The sequence below is a fragment of the Triticum dicoccoides genome, chromosome 3B (genome assembly GCF_002162155.2).
Source record: "Triticum dicoccoides isolate Atlit2015 ecotype Zavitan chromosome 3B, WEW_v2.0, whole genome shotgun sequence".
Classification (NCBI taxonomy): domain Eukaryota; kingdom Viridiplantae; phylum Streptophyta; class Magnoliopsida; order Poales; family Poaceae; genus Triticum; species Triticum dicoccoides.
In genome coordinates this window covers 441,597,994-441,603,782 of record NC_041385.1, presented here as the reverse complement: position 1 = coordinate 441,603,782, position 5,789 = coordinate 441,597,994, and positions in this window count along the sequence as shown.

The window sequence follows — 5,789 nt, the reverse complement described above, 5'->3', positions numbered from 1 at the left end:
CGGCCACCTCTCTCCACCACGTGTCGCACTCCTCCTTCCCCGACGCCGGCCGCCTCCCTCCTCCTTCCCCGGTGCCGGTCACCTCCCTCCACCACGTGCCATACCCTCCTTCCCCAGCGCCGGCCACCTACCTAAGTCATGCAGATCCACGCCATCCCCACACTCCTCCTTCATCCTGCTGGTAGATCTCGTGCGCCGTGCTCTGGCAGCCTGTGATGCTTCCCCGCCACCACTCTACCTCCTTCCTGATGGGGCAACGTCACCGCGCATACAGGAAGTTCATCGCCGCCACCTCAGGCCGTTCAATGTCGACGTCGTGGATGCACCCCGCTCCAACGCCATGGCTTGGGCTTCAACGGCAAACAATGGAGCCTGCAAGGGGAGCCGCGGGGTCGAGGACGTCTAGTTCGACAGCCCAACGGCTTGCTCGGCCGCCGGTCAATCAAGGAGGTGAGTGCATGCCACCTCCATGTGCTTCCATGGATGATGTTGTCTAGTACATTACCCTCTCTGATTGATCTTGCATGATTTCTATAGCTTGTCATTCCCTACCACGCAACCATCAAGTGTGTGCTAATTGTGATTGAGGTTGCACTGCCCACGGTAGGTCTCGACGTTTGAAACAATTAGCAGCAATACAGACAACAGTTTCACACTACAGGTAAATGACATTGCCTCTGTGAGACAATTATCATGCAAACAGTTAGCAAAGAAGATTAATAGTTTATTTATGTGTTTATTCTTCTCCACCCAATACTGTAAAAATGCACGAGTTCAATGCCATGTGGCCTAGCTGACCGAATTAGCATGCAAGCTTCTCCTTTCCTCTATTGTCATTTCAAATTTCTCTAGTATGTATGTTCTGAAGATAATGAGAGCATGGTCTGGTGGGGATGATGCATGTTTCTTTGCTTTTTATCATGATATATAAAAAGATTCTGGTAGCTCTAGTACCTATACTACAACAGTCCATTGACAAAAAAATATCAATTCAATACATAATTGGAAAAAAGTTCAATACTAAGTGTTCTCTGATAGTAAGATGGAGAAGAGATAATGAAACAAAAATCTTAGATAGGGCAGTGAAGTCCATTGCGCATTTTGATTTTTTGTAGCTCCGTACATCAGTTGTACTGAGACATGGATGGCTCTACACCTGAAGCACATATAACTAACAAGCATGATCATATGTTCCCTTCAGGGTCTGATGGCCGATGGAGATGCGAAGCAAAACACGGTTAGGAAGCGCAAGAGAAGTGGCAAAGACAGCAAGTCCATGTGTATTTAACAGCAAGTCCATGTATTACTACATGAGAAATACTACTAGTGAGACTTCACTGCCCCATTTGAACAAACTTGTATACACAATCCTGGTTTGACAAAGTACTCTGCTGCTGCTGGTTTCAGTTCCCTCACTGGATTTGCAGGCTCACGACCATCCTTCTAACACCCCGTCAGTGCCACCGATTTGAAGGAGCTCCGTGAGCGTGTACTTCTCCTGGTATATAATTTCGTTCCTCCCTTTATTGCAGTCATTTTGGTTAATAAACTTGTATGGACGAAAAAGAATTGTGCCAGGAAGTTCATATCTTAAAACTAGATAAGTTCGAAAAACAAACCATGACCAGTTTGAAAAACAACCACCCTCACCCTAGCCACTCTCGCACCACCGCGGCGCCTAGGCCATTCACCGCCAACACCATAGTCCGTTCATCGGTGACACAAAGGCCATTCAACGACGCAATGGTGAGGTCTGGCCTTTCCCCTCCCTCTTTTTATGCAACCTTAGAGTCGAAGTTCACCTCCATGTGCTGCTCAACTCGTAGCTCCCAGCCTACCCTCGAGCAAGTTTGTACCGTGCACGAGATCAGTTCAACCTGTGCACTTGGTATATTTGTGGGAATGTCTGAGCAAAAAGAGAAACCATATATTTTTTTGCAACAGTTCGACCCTGCATCCCATGAGTTCCTGATTTTCTTTTGTGCAACAGTTTGACCTCGACGCTTGTGGCAGTCCCACAAGGACGAGTGTGGTCTATGATTGAATCAGGTCAGACCCGCCCCTCCCATCAGTTCCTCTTTCCCCTTCCTTCTATCTCGCCCATAACTTCGGCCGCCGGCCACCCCGATCATGCAGGATGATGTGAAACAATCAGTTCAATTTCACATTGACTAACTCGTCACACACTCAGTTCAATTTCTTGATTTAGTATAATTCAATATGAAATCTAGTTTCAGTTCAAAGACTGCTGCTATTTGTTTCCTAACGCCACAAGGTGGTGAGCTTGTTTAGTGAGTTTTGTGATGCATGTTTTGCAACCTGTTGGTGCAGATTGGAGAAGGAGAAACGTCCAAAGTGCGAGTTATGTGACGTCATCATTCGCCCAAGGTATCTCAATAATTCTCAGTTTTAGTTTTGTGTTCACGGGATTGCTGGATTGTTGGCGCAAGTGATGCACTCTGTTTTTGACTGTTCAGTCGACGTACGAGAGCAAAATAAGCACTGTCTGTCTAGAAGTGGTGTTTGAAACCCATTTTTAACTGTGAAATCCATAGATGATTAAGATTTTTGCATGTTATTTAATTGGGTGAACCATTGGATCCCAAAGAACTCCAAATATGCAATGAGGCCCTAAATGGACTAGTACTGGGATGGGGAGATCCTCCTAGGAAGCCTCCATGTTTGGTCAGGTTTGGTTGCCTTAAAAACATGCCTTCAAAAATGCTTTTCTGAACAGATTATTATGTATATCTTGCCTATGTAGCTCGTAAAAATGCACTATGTACAAAGGAAAAATACACTAGGCCTACCAGTTCACTATGTATGTTATTACCAATTCATAAATAAGGACATATGAAAGTTCGATGAGTGTTATTGAAACAATTCGGTTCATTGGTTTTATGTTATATGACAAATCACTGTGATTTTTGAATCAGTTCGACAAAAAATTGTACAACAGCTCAGACTCTGAGAGCTATTTAAGTTTGAATATTTTTGAGAATGATACATATATGTTGTACTCTCTGCCTGTACAGTGCATTTTAAAGTTTTGTGCTAAAAATGGATTTATCTATTTTGCACCATCTTCACCAAGTCGAGCATGCAGCAGCCAGGGGATACACGGTTGTTGGGCACCGTCCAAGTCGAGCTCTGACCGCAGTCGAAGTGGGACTGCGACCACCATCTAATGTTAGACGGCAAGAGCCAACCGGATGTCTTTGTCTAGCCTGACTTGGGACGGCTTCTTTGCAACTACAGGTTAGAAAGTTCAACATGTGATTGGAATTCAGTGTGAAAAACTACAGGTTAGAAGTTCTAGAATGATTTTTTTTCTGGTTTAATGCAATCATCCCGTGGAAGCACTAAAACGTGCTACCTGTTGAACTGATACTGAAGACAAGGAGCATGACCAAGTGTGCTGGAAGTTTTTTGGACCCATGTGCGGAAGCACTTTATTTTTCTGATAATTATTATTGTGTTCATGTGGGTGCTTGAAAAGTTCTGTACAAGAATAAGCCGATGATTTTTGTGCTGAGGTCGGTGTTGTGGATAATATGATTCATGTACATGTATTATATGTGTGGAAACAATTTCTGTCAGATGATGAAAGGAAAAATGGTTTGAATTAAAAATATTGATCAGTACGAGTTAAAAAATGGTGGTCCATTCGGAATAAAATAAATGGTACAAATTCAAATTGTAAAAGTTCAAGCAAAAAAGAAACCCCATGAAAATTCAAATGGTAAAAGTACAAGTGTAAAATGAGAGAAGTTCAGAATATCATTGTAAAAAATGTTCAGTTCAAAAAAAGAGACAAACAAAACATTTTATTTTTGAAAAAAATATCATTCAGTTCGACGATATAAACTATGTAAGTACATGGCGATGATACCGTAAATCATTAAAACATTAAGAGGAAAACCTTACCCAAAAAACAAAGTAAAAGTCCAATCTATGAAAACGTGCTTATTACAAATCCTTATGAAGATCAGTTCGAGGACTTTGTTTTCGGAACGAAAACAAAAAATACGAGAGGCTCCACCGTATTTGAAATTACTCTGTGAAATAATACATTAGTACAAACACATAAAAAGATCAGTACAAGTACTCTGTTTTTTCTGACGGAAAAACAACACGATGGGTTTCACCGTAATCCAAATTACTCTTCAACGGTTGCGAATTTGAGAAAACATTCAACATGACTAAGTTTCGTATTTTCGATATCTTCCAGCCGTATATTATTTGCCTCATTTCGACAAACTTTTTAAAAAAATGCGTTTGAAATCAAATTTGACCGTATTCGAATTAATTTTTAAACTGTAAGGATTTAGAAAAACATTTCAATATGAAAAAGTTGCGCATGTTTCATAGCTTTCCAATGCCGTATCATTTGCATCAATCTGACAAACTGTTTGCAAAAACTCATGAAAATACGTTTCGCCTAGAATTTCACCATTTTAAAAATTACTTTTAAATCGTATAGAGTTTGAAAAAACAATAGATATATGGAAGATGCGGATTTTCACAACCTTTCCAATGCCATCTTATTTGCTTAATTCCAACAAACTGTTTGGAAATTGAGTCCAAAATACGATTTGCATTTTCGGTTTAAAAAAACGATTTTTTCTTCAAAACTGCTCTTAAACCATAGTGATTTTGCAAAAAACGTTCAATATACTTAAAATATAGTTGTCAAGAGCTTTCCAATGATATATTACACGCCCCATTCTGACAAAAAATTGCAAAAAAAATTTGAACTAAAGAAGACGATCTATTAAACAGAACTTAAAGCATCAGTTCAACCGCTCGAAAATCATAAGTACAACCGCATGAAACCGTCAGTTCAAGTAGGGTAACAGAATAATATTCTGTTTCACGAAATAGAATAGCCCGAATGTATGTATGTATATGTGTACGCATGAATTATGAGCACACACATGCATGTGTACGCATGAATCCCTCCCATCGAGTCGAAGTGGCTAGTACAACGACACATCATGAACCGATCTCGCTCTGTGTGGTAAGAGTGTACGATTTTCGACGCACGCGCTACATCAATGTTGTGAAATGGTATTCCAACATGCATGCATGTAGTGGTTGTCTTTGAGCGGTACACTCCCTCGTGTGGTTATCGATGACAAGCCTATACATTCGCGGGCCCGTGTGGACATCCATGATCACCTTGACCGACAACAAGATAGGTTACCATGGCAGATTCTTCATTTGGTTTGTGTTATCATAGTATAGGTCATGGTGAGATTCAGACCTAATTAAAATTTGAGCGCATATACTATGCACGCATGCGTGCATGAATCCCCGTCGTCGGCTTGAAGTGTGGTGTAACATACATATGCATCATCAACCTAACCCTCACTCAGTGTGAGGATTTCTAGTTTGAAATCACGGTGTGCCACATCAAAGTTGTTCCATTGTGTACTAAAAAAGACACCTCTCCATACATATGTTTGGTCCACACGCATGCAGTGGTTGTCTTCGGGGACTAGCTACTTGCGTGATTATTGGCGAGTTAGCCTATCTCCGGGGTCGCATGGATGACCATCACTTTGACCAGCAACAAGGGAGAGGTTGTACGACCAAGGTGGATTATTCTTGGTCCGTTTTACGATCAATCTTGGTGAGATGCCTCTCTGCCCCACCGAATGAAAGTGTGTGTGGGCGGAGGGGCGTGGGGGGGTGCTACTTTGCACTTTGCTAGGTGAACCTCGGTTGGGGGGGATGCATTCATAGCTTAGGATTCCCTTCATGCCGACACAAGGGGGAGGGGGTTG